Raw genomic sequence first — 21,480 nt, forward strand, 5'->3', positions numbered from 1 at the left:
TTACAATAAAGCTTGAAATCTCAAGCTTTAATGGAGGTTTTGGAGAAAGATGAAGAAGAAGGAAATGGATAAAAGAGGAAAGGACAAGATGGTTGTTGGAACCTTCTTTTAGAACATACCTAGGATGGTAGGAGAGAAGATCCCTTCAAATCTCTGTCCCTGGATGCTCCAAATGTGTAGGATTCTTGGCTGCATTTATAGAAAACGACAGCATGCTGGACACGGCCCCGTGTCTGCTGGACACGGCCCCGTGTGCAGGCAAGATCCTGACACATTTTGTCCGTATTCTGACGTAAAGTCAGAAGGGAATCTTTTGGTGGGCACGGGGGCATGTTGGCTGGGCACGGCCCCGTGTCGAAAGGCTGATTATGAAGATTGTCTATTTTCAAGGAACTTATCCGGATCGGGCGGTTCCTTACTGGATGGGACAACCCCAAAGTGCCTAAGGTACCTTAATTGCTCTAGATTAAGACGAGAATGCAAGAGGTTGTCGGTGAGGGTGATTCCTATGCTAAATGTAGGTGGACAAGTCCAACCCTTTTCCGGGCTCTCGTTAAAGAAGGTGTATGCCGAATCGCTCAGATCTATGTATGCACCGAACGAAGTCGATGGAGAGTCCTTCATGGCACAATCGGCACAAGGACGACTATCGTCCAAGTCTTCGCTAGAGTCAAAGGTAACGTTGGGAACACCGAAGTTGTTTTTATTTGAATGCGACCCCAACAATTCTTCTTGGTCATCGTCTTGAGATGAATTAAGGAAATCCATCTTAAGTTCTTTTAACCAATTAAGAACCAGATTTTCTAGTTGAAATAGTTCATCAAGAAGCATTTCTCCTAAAATGTCCAGTTGGGCGAATTCGAGGGAGAGATAAGGATTATTTTTACTTTCGCCCCTCTTAAGGCTACAGGAAAACGATGGGTCTATATAGTGGGGCTTATAGTTTAGAAAATAGCATTCTAATTCTGTATGACCGCCTCCACATAATTGACACCATGTACCATAAGAGTTCCGAAAGTAAAAATATCATTATCACTCATTTTTGTGTCAGAAATTACCAACTGTCGGGATCTTACGGTTCTGTTTTCAGTAACTGAATCTTAGGCACGGGGGCGTGTTTAGTGGGCACGGCCCCGTGTTCAGCTTACTGTCTGACTTAAAACAGGATTGCTAGTTCCAATGATTGGGCACGGGGCGTGTTCAGCGGGCACGACCCGTGTTGAGTTCTGCAGAAGCTGAAAAACTAAGAAAATCCTAAAAAATAAAAATAAAATAAAAAATTGATTAGCCCGCTGATTCCTAACTTTCTTAAAATCCTTGTGTCCCCGGCAGCGGCGCCAAAAACTTGATGCGTGTCAGTGTGCATATATTTTAGGTGTATATTTTAAGCCCTTTTTACACTTTTTAGCCAAGTTTTAAATTTATAAACACGATATTCACTAACACTAAACACACATATGGGCAAGTACACCCATCGTGGACGTAGTATAGTGTTGGTAAGATACCGAGGTCGTCCAAGGACACAAGAGCATTTAGTACCGGTTGATCCTCAACGTCTAATCAAATCAAAATGTTAGAAAAAGGTTTTTAAACTAGGAAAATAAAACTAAATAAAATGCTGAAAATAAAATAAAAATAAAAACAGATAGACAAGATGAATCACTTGGATCCGACTCGTGTGTAGTGTAACCTTTGATTATTTTCGCACTTTTGCACTTGTTTAAGAGATTATCTTAGTTATTTTAGTAGGCCCCTCTTTTGAAGGCGACGTTACCCTCAACCCAGTAGTTTGAGTCAGCAAGGATACAATCCTAAAGGGTCGGATTATTGAAAGATAATCAATTAAGTTATTAATGCATAATGTGGTATGCCCCTCTTTTGAAGGTGACGTTACCCTCGGCTAAGTAGTCTGAGTCAGCAGGGATACAGTCCTAAGTAGCCGGGTTAAAGTTTTAATAGTAGTTTAACTTTTGAGGGGATCAAAGAGTTTGGACCCCCGCCATCCAATACCGTTGGGTATTGAAGGAGGTCCTACTAAATTTGACCCAGGTCCTTTGCAGGATCTATACACTGAACAATGGCAAGACTCTAACCAAACTGTTCCATTAACCCCCGACCAGGTAGCCAACATACCTCCATATAGACCGTGGAGATATGAATGGTGAAAATCTTTTATTTTATATAGACAGTAAAATAATGCCAAGACACCACGGACAAACAATATGGAAGAATCACCTTCAACATAAGAAACTAGTAATTAAAGTCATTAATACAAAACCAATTAAAAAGTGCAAAAGATTAAAAATAAAAAGTATTACACTAAACACTTGTCTTCACCAAGTGATGTAAGAGACTTAGGCAAACATGGCCTTTGATTGTCAAGAACTCTTACAATCAATCTTGGATCCCGAGACGACTCACACACTCTATGATGGACAATGGATGATGGTGGTGGATGATGGTGTTGTGATGGTGGTGGGTGGTGGGTGAAGTGTGAGAGAGGTGGTGTGCCAAGGTTTGAGTTGCAAGAGCTCCAAGCACTCCTATTTATAGGCTGAACAGAAGCTCGGGCACGGCCCCGTGCCCATCCTACTCTCTTTCCTCATTAAATGCATTTTCATTAAATGTTGTTTGCATTAGTTGACCACGCCCCCGTGTCCGCTGAGCACGACCCCGTGTGCAGAAGCATATCTGTACTATTGAGATTTGCCTGGATTTCGCGAATCTTATAGTTGACCACGGCCCCATGTCCGCTGAGCACGGCCCCGTGGTGGGCAATAGAAGCTTCTACCACTTTGTCTTTTCTGCTGACACTTGGGTACGCCCCCGTGCTTACTGAGCACGGGGCGTGTTCAGGCTTCTGTCTTCTTGTTTTGCTTGGGAAGATACTGTCGGGAGGTCGGGCATGCCACGTTTGTTCCTTTTCTTGTATTTATGTTAGATTTAGCTGCCTTTTTGCTTCTTTTGTTCATTTGAGCTCATTTAATCCTGAAAATACCAAAGGAAGACAAAAGCACACTTTTTCCAACATTAGTACTAAAAAAAGGTTAGTTTTATGCCACAATTGATGTAATTTATATGTTGCATTTTGTGCACATCAATGTCAACTATCCACCATTGCGGACTGAAAATTTAAAACAAAAAGTTGGAAAAGTAGAAATTTCGAATCAATTCTATTCTAAAAAGAAAGAATTTGATGTCGAAAAAGCATTTAATGCCAACGTGAAACATATCTTTGGTAAGATGGTCAATGGTAGGGCCAAAGGGGTAAAAGAATTTTATGAAGCAAAAAGGAATGTTCAAAGACCAAGTGAATGTGAACAGGTTACACCCAAAGCTGGTCAGGCTTGGGTGTCTGTATTCTTTGCTTAAAAATCCTGACTTGCCGGAACTCCCAGGTTGGTAATTGGGGAGTAGGAATCGGCATCTTTCTTAGAATTGAAAAATGTTTATGTGAAAAATCTACAAGTGATTGTTTTTACAAATGGTTAATCAAGGTCATTAAGTTGAACTTGATTTAACTTTCATACAAGTGGTTGAAAGAATGAAGTGATGAATTAAACCCCATGATATGTGAAATCAACAAAGCTAATTTTTCGGAAAAACCATTTTGATTAAAACAAACTTAAGTGTTTTGAAATCATAATGGGAAAATAGTTTGTTGTTAGGGGAGTTCTGATAGTTTTTGCCAAGTGGATGGCAAATTGAAGCAATTCACATCAGTTTGTCATTTTATTTGTATAGTTTATTGCATTTATTTTCAAATTTTCCTGGAAAATCAAAAATTGAAACATATTTTTGATTTTAGGGGGAGTAAAAAATTTAGAAATTTTGAAAATTTGAAAAATCCAAAAAACATGATAAAATCAAAAATCCAAAAACATTGAAAAACCAAAAATGAGTTTTATTGTGAAAAAGATGAAATGATAGTACATCAGTGGACTATCACAACATGCTAAAGAAATGGAAAGTCAAATGTTTTTAAACAAGTCTCACTGATGATGTGCCAGTAGACTTCGCACGACTAGTAGATTGAATTTGAGATATAAACCTAAATATCAATACTTGCTTATCTCGTGGGGAACATCTCTCAGATATATGGGTAACCCCCGAAATCTTGTTTGAGAGATTGCCTGATTCTGAGATACTAGGTCTTTATGTTGTTTGATATCTGGGGTATTATACCTAGTCTTCTGATATTGCGGAAGCAATAGCCTAGACTTCGTATAGTACTTTAAGCGCTTTAAAAGCTTACCCTCTGCATAAAAATTGAAAAATATCGAAAGATATGAATCAACTGTAGTTGAAGAAAAGATTCTCTAAAGGGAACACACCAAAAGTCGAGCCTTCATCTCTTTGACTGAACGGAAGTTCATACCTGAGCTCTCAAGGTCTCGCACTAACCCAGAATACAGATATCAAATTGGTATACTCACCTGTAAGACTGAATCTAGGGAATTTTGATACGGGAGTATATTCTGAGGTGGGACACGCGAATAAGTTTAAGTCCTTAAAACACAAATTCGTATCTCGAATCAATTGAAACTTGTGAAGAAGTTTAAGTGGACAACAATACTGACAATCAGAAGCGAATTTGTTTAAGACTTAATGTTAAATCAAGATCAACGGTGTTAGTGATTTATATCAAAAACTGATATGATCCTCTTACACAAACTCACAAAAATATTGTCTGTAAATATTTCTTTATCGCATTTCAACACTCTGAAAATCTTAAAAAATCCAAAAAGAATATGTTTTAGCATAAAATTTTGAAAAATCAAAAAGATTTTATTTCATCTTATTTTCGACAACTTATGTTGAAAAGCTGATTTTCAAAATTCCAAGTGCTAAACATGATAGACAACAGGGTTGGGAGAGTTTGTTTGAAATAAGAAATGATTAAATAGTTCATTAATTTGAAACCAAATTTGAAGTGTTACGAATACAAGTGGTTAAGCAGAGATTAAAATTGTTATAAATAAAAATCTTATGTTTTGGGTAGAGTTTGTGTAGGTAAAAAGCTTTGAAAGAGCTAGGTTTCGACTCCTGAGGACTTTCCGCATAAGAATATGCAGATTAGAGCCAGGTTTCTGATCCTGTTGCTACGGAGAGCCAGGAGACGTTTCTGAACCTGTGAAAGATGTAGATTGAGAATTCTAGACTGTGATCCCAGCTTATCGTAAGGGGGAGTCTGAAGACAAAAGAGCCAGACTCAGATTCTGGAACATTGTTCGAGATAGAGAAAGAGAGAAGATTGAAGGATGCTTACAGAGATAAATACTTTGGAAAGAGCGTAAAGACTGATCAAGACTGAAGACTCAATACACTGAAGACTCGTCAACATCCAAGGGGGAGTTTGTTAGTGTATATGTCTGTTGACTTCATCTTGTATCGAGTCATGTAACTAGATAGATAGACCAAGATGCGTTGTACGAAAGAAACGGGAAACAGGTCTGAACCAGCCACCTCGTACGAGGTGACCAGTTCGTGCGACCTGGGCCAGCTCATATGGAATGGTTTCGTGCGACCTGGAGTTTCCTATAAATATGAGGTCTTGGGTCTTCATTTGCAACTTTCTGATTCCGGTAGTGAAGCTCTGCCGAAGTGTCGCCAGCTCGTGTAACGTTGTGAAATCAATACAAACGACATTTAATCTACTTCTAAGTGTATATCAAGTTGCAATGAAGATCAAATCAATGAATTCCGCCTCTGATTTGGTCTAGAACTCTTCTGATCGACTCATTTGATCGAATCCCCGTTCCTTCATTTTTAATACCTCAACTAGTACCTTCTTGGTGAGGTGGGCAAACATAAGAAATGCAAGCTTGCTTAGTGCATCGGCTCTCTTGTTTTGAGATCTTGGAACTTATTTGATGGCACATGTTTGAAATGCGTTCATCAATTCCTTTGATTTCTCTCGGTACTTATTCATGTTGGGTTCTTTTGCTATGTAACTCTTATTGTCTTGGCTTGAGAGAGTTTGTGAGGACTTGAAGCTTTTGGACCCCCATTTCTTTGGCTAGCTTTAGCCCAGTGATCAATGCTTCGTACTTGGCTTCATTATTTGTAGTCTGAAATTCAAGCCAAAGAGCATATGTGAATTCTAACCCTTCAGGGCCGATTAAGACTAGACCAGCCCCTGACACTTCGATACTAGAAGCCTCAGCGGTAAAAAGCTTCCAGGTATCAGGGTTGAAGGGTTCAGCTGTAGTTGTATTAACTTCTATTATGGTTTCTCTAGGGACTTACATGATGAAGTCAGCCAAGATTTGAGCTTTGATGGCTTTTCTTGGAACATAAGTGATTTTATGTTCACCTAGTTCCATAACCAATTTGGCTAATCGTCCAGAATTTTCTTGTGTTTCAAGCACACTCTTAATAGGTTAGTTAGTGATCACTTGTGTCGAGTGTGCCTGAAAGTACCTTCGAAGCTTCTAGCCGTTTGGACTAGGGCTAGAGTAAGTTTTTCCAAAGGAGGATACTTGATTTCTACTAATTTTGAAGTTTTGAAAAAGTAAACGGGTATCTGAACTTTGTTTCGTTCAATGATCAGAGCCGTACTTATGGCCTTTTTAGCAACCGAAAGGTAGACAGAGATCGTTCCTCTTTATTCCGGAGCCGCAATAGCTGGGAGTGAAGCCAAGTGTTGCTTCATTTGGTTGAAAGGCTTCCTTTTAAGGTAAAATGCTTCAAAGTTGTAAACTTTCCATCGAAAGTCTTTCTTGTTAGCACATCCCTTGAGGGTTGGCTTTTTTGCTTTGTTTCCCCATGATGTGCCCCAGAAACTTGCCTTCTTCAAAACCAAACGAGCACTTGACCGTATTAAGCTTCATGTTGATCTTTCTCGAGTTTTGGAAAGTTTCTTATATGTCATCGAGCATTTGGTATTCTGTTTTGCTCTTGATCACCAAATCTTCAACATAAGCTTCTATGTTCTTGCCAATTTGTTCGATAAACGCTTTGTCAACCAGGCATTGATAAGTGGCACCTGCATTTCTTAAACCAAAAGGCATTTTTTGATAGCAAAACATACCTTTATCAGTGTTTAATGCGGTTTTTTCTTCGTCTTCTTCTTTCATTAGGATCTGATGGTAACCCTTTTAGGCGTCAAGAAAACACTTGAACGGGAAGCCTGTGAGCGAGTTATCCTTGAGGTCTATCTGGGGCAGCGGGTAGCAACCCTTTGGGCATGCTTTGAAAATCGATACACATTCTCCAAGACTTGTCGGGTTTTCGAACGATTACCGGATTGGCCACCCATGATTGATACTTGACCTCTCGAAGGATTCCGGCTAGAACAAGCTTTTCCATCTCTTGGCACTCTGCAAGGCTTCTTTCAAGGGCCTGACTCCGTTTCTTTTATATAATGGGCTTAACATACAGTAGGATCCATAACTCATGTTCAACAATGCTACGAGGGATGGCGGTCATATCTTCCGGGCACCAAGCAAGGACATAGTGCAAGGGCAGCTTTTCAAGGTATGAGAGGGTTTCATTGGAAAGGTTAGTGTTTACCCTTATCCCATGTTGAGGATATTTTGGGTTTATGTCCAACCCTTGTTCATCGTCTTCGTCCTTTCTTGAGCATTCCCCTTCATCCACAAAAGCTTCTTGGGTAGGTTGAATGGTTGCTATCCCTTTTAGTGGGAAACTTCACAGTGTCTTGACCAACTGAAACTGCCATTCCGAACACACTTTGCCATGGCCTTCCTATGATGATATCATAGTTGGAAGAGATGTTGATCACCGCAAAAGTGAGTTGTTCGGTTTGTCCATTTGTTCCTTCTCTGAACAAACATCAAGGGTTGTTTGGCCTAAAGGCTTGATAGGTATGTCAGCGATACCCTTGATGGAGGGTTCAGACTGTTGAAGCTTCGAACGTTCATCGTCGCTGAGAGGGTTAAAGCATTTCTCAAACATGATTTCGGTGGCTACACCGATGTCAATGTAAGCCTTTTGTGTCTTGATGGTTCCTATGTTGGATTCCATCACCAAAGGATTTGAAAGCAACTATTCTTCTGGTGGTGGGAAGCGAACATATTGGCGTTCCCAAGCCTTGAAATGATGGCGTTTGCGGGAAGCTTTGTTTTCAAGGTTGACCATGTTCACTTCCTACTACCCTTTTTTTTCTTCAACCATCTTGTCCTTGACCCCTTTAACCAAGTGAGCTAGTTCGGACTTGACGGCTTCTTCGATTCTCTTTTTGAGTTGGAAGCACTCATTGTTATGGTGACCTTTCTCTTCGTGAAACTCACAACACTAGCTTAATTTTTCCAATCTTTTGTTTTTTTGGCAAAGGTTGAGGAGGGCAAAAGCTGTGTTTTACCTCTTCGGTTGCCAAGATCTCTTGTGGAGTCTTGGTTAAGACTATAAAGTTTATGGTTTTTTCTCGGCTTGGAGGGTTCCGGCCTTCAGGCCTTCTGGAATCCAAACCTTTGAACCGTTTCGCCAGTTAAGAGTTCTCTCTCCCTTTTTTTGTTCTTTGATATCTACAACTTATTCTCCTCGAATGTGGGCTTCAGCCCTTTCGAGTGCTTCTTCAAGGGTTTTGGGCAAGCATTTATTAAAGTCTCTTTGTGAGATATTTGGAATTTATAGCATTTATGAACCCTGCAACCCTAATCTTTTCATCGGCGTAAGTTAAACCTTCCTTCTTGTACCTTTCGATGAAGTCTCTGAGACTTTCATCATCACGTTGTTATGGGAAACCTTTGTAAGATCGTTAAAGGTCTGAACGCTTCGTTCAGGAAGGTCATTGAACCATATGCGTGAAGACCCTTCAAGGGTTCACATGAACATGAGACAACATCCGAGGTTGGGCCATTTTTCAATTCTTGCAGCCCCGGTGAAGATTTAGAGATGGTCTTCAGTACCGTGATGGCATCTTTATCTGGGTTTGAAACTCGTAATCAACGATTTGTTGGGAGAAGTAAGACAAGTTGTTAGACTTGTAGGGTTTTGAGAGGTCTTCTACTACCCTTGAAGCTGGGTTACCGCTTGAGGTACCCTGGTGAGTGGTTGGCACTTGGTTGATGAAGTGCTGCAAAGGAAATTGTGGGTTCAATGTTTTTAGATGCTCCAATTTCATTGTCTTTCAAATCATATTTTGTAAAAAATTGTCACATGTAGAGGCCTGATTAAAATATTTCTTGTTGGGTTTTGAGTTTTTTCCAAAACTTGACATAGATTTGGTATGAAACAGGTTGTGATTATTAGAAAAATAGGGTTAAGTTATTCTATAAAAACTCCTAATTGTAAGAAGTGTAAGAAGGATTTATAGAGTGACAAGTGTCCAATAAGCTAAAACCTAAACCCACTACACCACTACCCAAAACCTAAACACCCACCCCCCCCCCCCCCCCGCCCACCCCCACCCAACAAAAACCTTAAAAAACCTAACCTCCCACCCCCCCCCCAAAAACCTAAAAAAACCTAAAAAAATCCTAAACGCCCACTACCACCCAAAAACCTAAACCCCGCACCCCCCCCCCCTCACCCACCAAAGGCATTCCCATGGATGTGCTCATGACCGCACCTCGAGCCAAAGGCAGGGTGGCCATGGCTTGTTCCCACGAAGTAGCAATGGGAGGGGGAACACTTGAAGCTGGTGACTACCATAATTGATCAAGAGTGGTTTCATGCCCAATAGGTGCACCGGTTGTAACGGGTTGGGAGGAAAATAAGGGAAAAGCGGTTGGACTTGGCCTCCTAAAAGCTCAAGGGCTTGAGTGGTTGGTTTGTCACACTAGAACCAGCTTCAAGGTAAGATGTGGCTGAACGTGAGCTGCTAAAAGGAAGAGATGGAGGGCCAGGTGACAATGAGGGTTCAGACTCCTCATAATTTAGTCTTATTCTCACCCCCTTTTCCCTTTCTAGGCTCACATGCTAGTTGAGAAGAAATCTCAGTTGTAAGAAATTTCTAGCTACTCCCTCGGGTGTTAGATCTATGTGTTCCGATGTACGCATTGCACCGATTTGAGGAGATGCAACCCCTGATCGAGATGGGGTTTATGTTTGAAAAGAAATGAACTCCGGGAACATAGTTCTCGGTGGAGTACTTCCGGGAGTAGAAAGAGGTGTAGATTTGATCGGTGAGATCCGACCAGAATTTGGTGTTAAATCGGTGTTGTTAGGCTCCTGGTTTACCTCGCCAGGAGATTCGCTTTCAGACATGATGTAAATAGAAAATGGAGCTACACAACTGGTCTTTAAGATAAAGTAAGCGGCGTAGCCCCACGGTGGGCGCCAACTTGTTTCTACAACAAATACAAGACCAAGGCCTGTAACGATATCTCCGAAGTAAAAGGGTTCAAGGTTTCGATTAGCCTAACGCAGGTCGTGGGGTCCCCCCAAGCTTGTAGCACGTGGAGGTGGATCACTTTGTTATTGTTCACTTTGAATTCTGGATTGAAGAATGTTCAACCCAGAATGTCTATGTTAAGTGAGATAATATTGTAGTGAGCCGAGAATAGAACAAGCATGGAGCAAGTTCTAGATAGGAGAAGTAAGATCAGAGATCAAGGGTGATCTGAGTTGATCTAGAATACTCTCCTGAATGGCAAGAGGCTGTGATTTTTAGGGAAGGGATCTTCTATAAGAGGAAGCCTTTGACCAGTGATCCTTAGCTACAGTGAGGGACTTGCCCATTTTGGAAGGTTGAAGGGTTTGGACCTGCGGCTAAAAGAGTGTGCTCTCCCACATGCTCTGGTTGCGGCTGGACAGGAGGGTTCACACGCAAAGGGTGATGTGTCAAGGCTCTGACTCGTCCTTTTTACTGTTCATGACAGCTGACCATTTTCAAACCTTTTATCCTTTTAAGCTGTTGTGTACTCTAATCAGTTTATTAAGGTTTGAGCTACCCATGTCATCACATATGTATGTATAATAAAGGGGTATAACCTACTACATACTCAAGTTATATACCCCCTATAACCCCCTTTCTTACACAATTGCCACATGTCGTATAACCCAAAGGGGCGGATTTACATGGAGGTCAGGTGTAGCCCGAGATACCTCTCAACTTCTTTGGTGAAGTGTAATTGTTTTTACTTTTTTTTCGGTTTTATGTATTCAAATACCCTTAAACAGGTATTAGGATACCACTGAATGCAATATCAAAGAAAGGTGAAGAAGAAAATGAAATATTTTAAAGAGGAAAGAGTTAAAATACCTTCATGAAGCTTTTTAGTCGGGTACTTGCAAAAAGGTTTGAGAAAGATGAACTCTTCTCTTTTCAAAACCAAACAATAATTGTTTATTATTTAGAGTTTTTTCCTTTCTTGAAATTTGGCAAGGTTGGAGAACTCGCTAGTCGCTAGTCGGCCGGTGAGGTGGGGAATAGCGACTACCCGGGATTACTCGGAATTAATCGGATCGGAAATTTATATGTAAATTTTATTATTTTTATAAATATGTATATATATACTCACACATCCATATCAATATAATACTTAAAAAGGTAAAAGTAGTTCAAAATATAAACTAAACTTACATATAAGTCATAAAATAACAAGTCTCAGTACTTAAAATTCAAACATTAACAAATAGCTCAAATGTAATTGTCATCCCCGTAGTTGTTCAATGATTTTGACACCATCTGACTCGTATTCAATCTCCTCGTCTACTTCATCCTCTTTCTCCGACTCAAATTCTTCATCGTATTAGGGTAAGGGATAAGGAAATGGGCTAAAGTTGTAATCTTGGGCTTGTTTTGTAAGGATTTCAAATGGGCTGACTAGGGTGACTAGGGCCGACTAGGGCGGCTTGGACCGGCTTTGACCGACTAGCGATTTTTTGACTGATTAGTGAAAAATTACTCAGTAGGAGGCCGACTAGCGACTAGTCGGCTATTAATCGCCGAGTAATCGCGATTTTTGCAACACTGAAATTTGGAAACCAACCTACAACACCAACGTAGGCCCACTAGTATTCATTCTGGTCTATTTTATTTATTACTTGCAATTGCAATTGCAATTACAATAAGTTTGATTATTATTTTTTTGTTACTTGTATAGTATTTAATTAATTCATTATCTATTTATTTATTAATAATTTATTTTATTTTATTTGAACCTTACTACTCATAATAATCTTTTATCATAAATTATATGTTATTTTCTAACATGTAATGTAACAATGATTTATTGTCAACATTATTTAGTAATTATAAGAAACCTCAAGCACTTTAACAAACATATTAAAGTTCGTGATGAATTATTAGTACATATCAGCAGATACAAAAACTTTTGTTAGGACCCAACTCGAATCGAGTCGGATTTTTTTTGTGTTCGCTTGTATGAAATTAAAACATCTACAAACAGTGACTCCATACAAATATAATTCTGAACGGCCACATTATGTACGGTAAAAAAAAATTCTTCATTTTATGAATGTACGGTAAAAAAAATTAGGATATCCCTGAATTTTTCTTCTAGATCCGCCACTGCGGCAACATCTATGGGGGTTATGTGCTTGACCACTACACATGGCCTAACAAGTGGTATCATTGCGGGCTATGAATCAGTCAAGTTTAACCATTCAATGATTCTAGTTTTGCGCGCTCACAACATGTTTTGAAATCAGTTGGGGATGTAAAATACAATGTTATTATGTTGTGTTTATGGAGAAGTAAATTGGTTTTAAAAAATAATGGATTCCCCGATTATCATTTTTGCCCAAAATTCATCGTGATGCAACTTTGGGCATCATTCAGTTTAGTTCCACTTAAAGGTTACCATCTAGTGTACGTTCTATTATTCACGAATAAAACTTGATGTTGACTCTAGGCATGGTCGGCCCTGGGGGTGGGCAGGGAGGACCACCGGCCAGGGCCCAATATTTCGAAGGGCATGTTATTCTAAAAAAAATCCGATATGCATATGTAAAAGAATAAATGAACAGGATATACCCATACAAAAACCAACATAGGTCCACTTACAAAACTATTTTTATGGTTTATATTAGTTATTAGACATTTAGACCATTGACATTAAGTTTAAATCTTCAGTGAGCCCAATACTCAATTTCGTGAAGGTCGGACATGTTTTTTCAAGCTCGAACAGGGTACACGAATTTTTAGGATCGGCCTAGACTCTAGGAACCCTTTCAAAGAGAATAGGTATGCCCTAAATATCTAGTCTCATTTACCTTCTCATTCTCATAGAAAGGATTTGTAATCTTCTATAATACGCATTTCCTATGTAACAAATGTAATCCTCATATATCAAAAACCCAACGTTTTGAACAGTAATCAATAGTGAAACAAGCCATGGGTCATCCTCATTGGTTTACAAGGGCGGTGCCTTCACCCCTTCAGTCCATATATAACGCGGTGAGAAAGAGGTATCGACTGATGATGGTGGAGCGGTTAACGGAGGAGCACCGCCGCCCCTTCCGTCCATCTTGTCTGATCCACGCCTATACCGTCTTCGATCTCCTAAGCGTCTGTTCAGTGAATACCCGTCGTTGCCGGCGGCCATTTGAGTCCGATTCTGGTAGCAACGGCTATCCCGATGGAGGCCTATTGTTGTCGGCGGCCATTTGAGTCTGTTTCTGGCGGCGACGGTCTTCAGATTTCTCCATGGTAATCTCTTTTTATCTCCATTCTTGAGTTTTATGTTAGATATTTTAGTGTAATCGGGATTGACTTGGTGATCAAAGCGAATAATAATACACATCAAGCAAGTTAGGAGGTGCGGGAGTGCACGCTTGTTTGAGTTATTATTATTCGAGGTGTACGGGCGGAGCCCGTACTCTAGGGGGGTTCCAAGGGGGCAGCGCCCCTGGGAGCAGGGTCCTCATTAATAGAGGCAACTGCCATGAGGCAGTTACAACCCCAAAAACTCAATTTCGTAGACAGTTTTTGGTCACAATTTCCTGGTTCATCAATTTCACTCAAAAACACATACTCAGGTTCAATTCTCGAAATCAGAGTTGTATCCGATTAAATTATTCGGGTGAACCACCGAAATAATTTGATCTGAGAGTGATTACACGCCTCTCTGATCGTCCGGAAAACCGAAATTCCCCAACATTTTATACTATTAGAGCTTTTGGTATAATGCATGACTTCTCTAATTTGAGAACTCTTTGGATCTGTAAAGCCTAAAGAATTTCTGGTGTAAAACCCTAAGTCTACTATGAATTTCTAGGGGTGGAGTTTAATTGTTGATATCCAGTAATCTTGATTATTGGGTTCTGAAATATGAAATCCGGTGATCATGAAGTTGTAAAGGTGGAATCTTTGCATGTTAGGAACTTAAATATCAAGATTTAGAATTGGAACTTTGATCGTCTTGCTGTTATGAAACCCTAATAGGTCGTTGTTCTTGAATGGGGTCTTTGATTTGTGTTGTTGTAGTCTTTGTATCTGAATGGGGAATTTGATTGTACCATTGTATTGAAACCGTAAGTTAGTCTTTGTTTTTGCAACCTCCGTTGCAGCCATTATCAACCAGTTGAATTTCACCCGACCTGTTGGAATTAAGGGTATATGGAACTGAAAGCTATATTTGGTTGTTGCGTACCGAGTTTGTTTGCTGGCTATGATGACTTTGGTAAAAAAAAGTTTAGGTTTGATGTTGCATAGCAAGGATGGCGAGTGCAGTGTTTGCTACTAGCAATCTGTTATGCAGCTATGACAACCTCAATACCTATTCTGAGCCTTCTACTACAAGTTATTAAAAAACCAAAACGAGTTCCAGTTCCATAAACGACCTCATTAAAATGAGTGAATCATTTCTGTTTGAATGGATCAGTAAAAATGGAAAGAAGGGTTTCACGTAACTTCAATGACTGCAACTAGCAGTCGTTGGGGTGTTGTGACGTCAACAAACGCAGGATTTTTTTACCAGGTATTGTTATGTGCTTTTATCGAGCATATAGAAGTTATAGCAGAATGTTAAATTCACAAATTTGAATGCATATTGTTAATATTTTGGTACGTTTACAACCAGACCGGCTCGGTTTGTAAAGTAGCCGAGGCCAGCTCCGGGGAAGTTCCGCCGACTGCGTTGGCGCGTCAACCCTATCAATCGAAAGCCTAGATCACCGTGAAGCTCATGGTGACGATCGTTTATCTGATTACAAGGCGGTGGTGGCTCAATTGAGACCTCAGACAGTCGGCGGCTACGGTTCATGACTCTAAGGTGATGACGGAGACGATGTAGGTTAAGTTTCAGGCGATCAATGGTGTCAAACGTTGGTCGTTCAGAACAAATGGACGGTCGGCGACGGTCAAAACAAGGGAACACATTTTGGTCACCTATGGTTTAGGGTTTTCACCGTACCGACGATTAGGAAGGCGACATGTTTGGTAAGATTTAATCTTTCTATTCTGTTTTGCCTATTCGCTTTATTTCTTTGATTTCGCTTTTGCAGTTGAGTCCTGAGTTTTTCTGTTTGGAATGATGTTTTATGTTATTCATTTTTTCGCTTGATTAGGATGCTATATCTACAAGGTTTTCATTGCATCCTTTTGGCTATTGACTTGGCAATTGATATTAAGTTTTATGAAATTATTCGGAAATAAGGTGTTAATTTGATGTTGATTTACTAATTATGCAGTTCTTAGGTTTTGCATTTTGGTACTGGTGATGATAAGTTTTGCCTCCAGAAGAAAATGGTATGATCTCTTGCTTTACCTTAGTTCCTATTATGAGTTTGGTTTTTATTTTTTTTAAATCCGTTTGCATATATCATACAGGTAGTTTAACCTATTGATTGCTTCTTTTTGCTTGCTTATTTCTTAATGGCAGCTTACGTTTTTTTTATTATTAAATAGCATTTTAACACTCTTTGATGGATGTTATGCAAGTATGCAGTTCTAAAGAGTCTTAAAACTGATTTGAATGGTGAATAAATCATCTTTCAGTTTGTGTTGTAAAAAAGAGGTACAACGAGTTTCTTGCCCAAGTGAGATCAGTGCTCAAACATTACCCAACTCTTCAATTATCTCAAACAAGAGAGGTTACATTTGTCTATTCCACATAATTATGCAAATCATATATTTGTTTTAAAAAATTGATCTCTTTTCACTTTAGGTCTACATATAATATGTGTGTACACAGTGTATATACCATAGCATGTACTGTGTTTTAAATGTGTTAAAAATTATTGGTTGTGAACGTATGTGAAAAAATCACGGGTCAAAACGGGTCGACAACTTCAAAGAAATAGATCAATGTGGGTTGGTGTTTTAAATAAACGGGGCAAGTTTCGGATCAAAACGGGTCCGGTTCGGATTGAGTTTCGGGCGGCCGGGATGGGTTTCGGCTCGGAACGTAGTTGGTTCGGATGGGATTTCGGGTAGGCACGGGTTTCCGCACAGGACGGGTTTCGGGCCGACATGAGTTTTCGCACTGGACGAGTTTGGAGTCGGGACAGATTTTAGCACGAGACGGGGTTCAGTTCAATTTTTTTGTTTTGTTTAGGTTGGTTAATTTCGGTTTCGGTTGAGAATTTTTTTCGTTTTGGTTACTTTTTGGGTTCGGTTTTGATTTTTCCAGTTTTTTTTCGTTTTGGCTGGTTTCAATTCGGTTTTTTGTTCCTTTTTGATCGGTTTAGAAATTTTCAGTTTTGTTGTTTCGTTTTCGTTGTTTCGTTTCGGTTCAGTTTTTGGTTTTTTTTTCGTTTTGGTTGCTTTTTTTGTTTGATTTTTTTTCAGTTTTTTTTGTTTCGTTTCGGTTCAGTTTTAGGTTTTTTGTTTCGTTTTGCTCGCTTTTTTCGTTTAATTTTTTCAGTTTTTTTCTCAGTTTTCGTTTTGTTTCGTTGCATCCTTTTAAATTACCAGATAGCCTAACTTCCGCGATTTCAAAATCGGAAAATACCACCAACTGATGCAGTAATCTTGATTTCTTATGAACACCACCAAACAGATTTAAAAACATATTTTTCAACACTTCGATTTATACATTTAGAAAACACACCCGGACCCGTTTCAACCCGACAAAATTGCCCCTTAATGTACAATCTCTCTTTAAAAAAAAAAAACCCATTTTTTTTAACCAAACCGACCCGATCCGAAACCCATTCTGACCCGGAACCGTTTCAACCCGAACCCGTTCTGACCCGAACCCGTTCCGACCCGAACCAAAACAACCCTTTTTGTAACTGACACGTTTTGACCCGAATCCGTTTTGACGCGGACCCGTTTTGACCCACGACCTAACCCGACCCGGCCCGACCCGTTTGCCAGGTCTAAATTTTACACTCTGTATTGACATGTAAATATGAAGTGATTTTGAATAAATTTTAAGCAACTTTCAAGACAATTAAGTAAATTTACCTATCTTGTCACTGAGTGCATACTTTCAATTGGGAATTTTTAGGTTTTCAATTTACTAACTTTTCTTTGAAATTATGTTTCACTCCATTATTTACTTGAATTTTACGACTCAACTTAAGTTTGTTACTATTAGTGTTGATGTATGCAAAGATTTTGTTTTACTTCTTACAATGCTATGGGTTGTCATATAGATAGTTTCATAACCATGTCGTCGCACACGCATTTTCTCCAGCAACGCCTCCAGTGACAGGAAAAGCTACAGATGTTATGCTACTGGAGAGGTTGCAAAGTAAAGGTTTGTACCAATTATGTGACTTATGTTACTAAAATAGATAATAAATATATGCACGCACCTGTATGCACTTATTATATATAGGAAAATGGTGGTTAAAAAATACGTGTGTTATTTATGTTTTATAGGAAATGAGCTACTACGGGACCACTATGTAAAGACCGAGCTTTTCACCGCTGAGCTCATGGTATCAGTCAAACCGTTTACCAGGTACCATTTCATGCATTTTAACCATTTGCCATAATGTGTATGGAGCTACAACCCATGATATTACTAGCACTGATACACCAGGACCCTTGAAGTATTCAGAACAATTGTTTCGACTTTTTTATAGTAAAATGTGCAGGCAGCAGGCGTGAAGATCGGAAAACCAACTCACTGACTGACCAACCAAGCTCGGTCATAGCATACGGAAGACTGAGCACACCGGCTCCAACCATGGCTATGACATTGTGGAAGGTGGAGCACCACCATGTGGCATTGCGTGATCACGTGACTGGAAGCCATTTGTCAATGGCTCGGGCCGTTCGGTTCTGTTGTCAACCTTGTTGTCAACCTTGTTGTCAACCTGTCACAATCATGATTTTTCAAATATAAGTCAATAGTTAATAGTCATAATGTTAATAAGAAACACAATCATTATAATAATACAGATAGTTTAAACTCGAGATATCGAGATGAGCTTTTTATGTGGTAGCTATCCAAACGACAATTGTAATGGACCTGCGATGCATCGTCTACGAGTAATCTTATATGCTCCATATTATTCAACGAAGCGAGTAATCTTATATGCTCCATATTATTCAACGAAGCGAGTAATCTTATATGCTCCATATTATTCAACGAAGCGACCTCCCGTTAATCCCTGGCGCAACGCGCTGGGTTGATACCACTAGTTTCCATTAAATTAAAATTTTAAGATGGCAGACCAACAGTTACGCTTATTTATCTAATTTTTCATCTTTTTCTCCCAAAATTGCCGCTGTCGCCTAGATGATTCTTCCACAACAGCCCAACAGTCATGTAAATTGAAGACGACCAATTGAAGATTCTAATTTGAAACCGTTATGAGTGTAATAGGTGCAATCAACAGCCATCAAATACTTATATTATTCCAAAAACCATTCGATACCTCAATTGAATAAAATTGAAAGCAATGGCAACCTTTGAATCGACCTCTCAAATCCCCCTTGCAGGTCCAGGTTTCCGCGGCAGTGAACAAGCAACGGCTTCAATAGGGAGATCGGCAATTGTTACCAACCACTCCGGCTAAAGAAACCTTATGATTAAACATAGTTGTTATGACAGTAAATATCAGGTATGGGTTTGTTTTCTATTCAGTCTCATATAATAAAGATGGGTGTATTAGGGATTTCTATGGTGAGTTTTAGAAACTAATTGGTGGATATGGTGGTATAATGTAATCAGTTCACCTCAAATGACACCGTTGATCTACCTAAAACCCTAGAAATTCTTATGTCTAATTGAAATCAGTTCCCTGATCTGTTTTTGATTCCACCACCGCCATGGCATCCAGTTTATTGTAAATAAATATCTAGCTTTGATGTGTAAGTTTTTGTTGGCAAGCGTCAATTAGTCGGCCTCGGGATTACTCGGGAGTACTCGGTGCCTAGTCGGCCTAGTCGGTCTAGGCGGTCAACGTGGTTTGTTGACTTTTAATCGGTCAAAATCGGCATACTCGGCCTTGTACTCGGACTACTCGGCCTTGTACTCAGACTAGTCGGACTTGTATTCAGAATATTTGAACTTTAAACATGTTTCATTTTAAATTATACTCAGTTGACATGAATTATGCTTATTTTAACACATAAATAATATATAACAATTAATTTCCTTTATATTTACCATGTCCGCGTACTCCCCGAGTACTCTCCGAGTACTCCGATTACTCCCAACTCCCCAGTCGGCCGACTAGGGACCGCCTAGCGACTTTTACAACACTGATTTTTATTATAAATGGATAAGTAGTTGATGAACATTCTTTCTTTGTTCTCTCTTTTAAAAGAGAGGAAAAAGCTATATATAGTTCTTTTTTATCGTTTTAACTTTCTTTTTAAGATTTTTTTCCTTGATTTTAGAGACGCTGTGAGTGAATCGCAGTTAAATCAAGTTCTGAACATTGAGCTTCACCAGATCATGAGGTTCGATTCATTTTATAGCACATTGACTTTTTTTTTCCATAAGATGTGCTCTTGGTAATGCACATTTCCTTCTCAAACACATTACATACTAAACTTGTTAGTTATTTTGATGCTATTTACAATTTAACTATAATAAAGTATATGAACCACATGGAATACGTTATTGATCTGATGGCAGACTATTGTGATGCTCAAAGTCAACATCAGAATACATTACTTCAATTTTAATTTCATGACGCTATTGTATGCTTTTAATATCTTGTAGACTTCTATGGTAGAGATTGTTCAAAATTTTAAGAAGAAAATGATCAAAGGTTCAAAATTTCGGATTCCGGTTAGATTTGGTTTCAAACGACGGTGGTATGGTGGCTGATTACGGTGGTTGCCGGCTGCTGGACTGTTGTCGCTGGGTGATGTTGTTCGTTGGCAGTGCAGGGACGCAAGAGAGGGAGAGAGCGGGAGATAATTTCTAAAAGTTTTGGGCTTTAATTATTTTATTATAGTTTGAAATATTGTTGGGTTTGGTTAATGGGCTAAGACTTAGTGGGCTGGCTAGTTAGGAATTATAAGTGGGTAAATGTATGGGTATTTGGGTTTAGTTAGTTAGGTATTAAAAGTTATATAATTTAGGTAGTATTTTTTTTTTAAATAAGAGTTTACCAAAAAAAATTAAAATATAAATTGATAACAATTTTTACCTAAGGGGTGCGTTCAAGGGTGCGGTCGAAAAATCCAAGGGGTGCGGACGAAAAATTCCAAGGGGTGCGTTCAAGGTATTTTCGACGGAATTTAACACTAAATTTTTTTTCCCCCGGGGGTGCGCCCGCCCACCTTGAAGTGGGCTTGGGTCCGCCCCTGCTCATGACGCTTTATATTTCATGAAACCGGCCACGTAACGTGCGCCCAAAAAAACATATGTACCCGCGGCATAATATTTTTAATCTTATGATGATACACTATTGAAAAAAAAATTATGAAAATATAATTTTTAATTTTATTTTTTAATTCCGCCTCGAGCTTACGCCTCGGTTGGTATCTAGGCTTACGCCTTGTGAGGCGAAGGGAAAACGCCTCGAAACTTGATTCTGTTTTTTTAAACCTTGGAACCGCGTACCCGTTTTCGTTCCGTATTCCAGAGCGAACCACGATCCATGTGACTATGGTTTTGACCCGTATGACCAGAAAGAATTAGTAAACAACTGTACTTTTTATAACCAAACAGTCATATCAACTTAACTTAATGAAAAATAGAATCAAGAACACATGTATGACTTAAAACATTATCATATCACATATCGATTTTTTTTTTATAATATGAGTTGTTTGTATTGTATTTGATCTCTAACAAGTCAAATCGTTTTTAATGCGATCTCTTGCTCTCTCGGTTGACCTTCATTGTTCATCATGTTACATTTTTTACGGGCAAACTGTATAGATAGGTAATCAGGTACCAACTTCGATTAACTTCTTATTTCGGATTTGTTTTCACTATACAAGGCAACATGGGTGGGTCGGTCAAGGTAATGGGTCAGGACGGGTTCGGATTAGGATGACTTCAGGTTAGATAAGATAGTTTTTGAAAATAGCTTTTTAGCTAGGGGCAGAATGGCTTAGGTCAGAACGGGTCGTTTTAAAAAAATGATTGTTATAAGAATGCCCTATTGTGCTTAACTATACTATTGAAAATAGTTATAAGAATGCCCTATTCTGCTTATAATGACAAGCTATCCTATTATTACATA

General features: G+C 39.2%; 1 long non-coding RNA gene across 4 annotated transcripts; it reads left to right on the forward strand.

The window, feature by feature from the left end:
* Positions 1-13,195: 13,195 nt before the first annotated feature.
* Positions 13,196-20,125, forward strand: LOC110911647. Of its 4 annotated transcripts, none has more exons than XR_004871889.1 (10): positions 13,196-13,582; positions 14,443-14,852; positions 14,955-15,313; positions 15,565-15,622; positions 17,476-17,579; positions 17,705-17,786; positions 17,923-18,656; positions 18,773-18,894; positions 19,676-19,738; positions 20,004-20,125. It is a non-coding gene; the product is annotated as an uncharacterized LOC110911647 (long non-coding RNA). The 4 variants fall into 4 exon arrangements; XR_004871891.1 differs by having other exon boundaries at positions 13,197-13,582; positions 14,757-14,852; XR_002577230.2 differs by having other exon boundaries at positions 13,196-14,852; positions 17,911-18,656.
* The last annotated feature ends 1,355 nt before the right edge of the window (positions 20,126-21,480 follow it).

The sequence above is a fragment of the Helianthus annuus genome, chromosome 2, assembly GCF_002127325.2.
Source record: "Helianthus annuus cultivar XRQ/B chromosome 2, HanXRQr2.0-SUNRISE, whole genome shotgun sequence".
Classification (NCBI taxonomy): domain Eukaryota; kingdom Viridiplantae; phylum Streptophyta; class Magnoliopsida; order Asterales; family Asteraceae; genus Helianthus; species Helianthus annuus.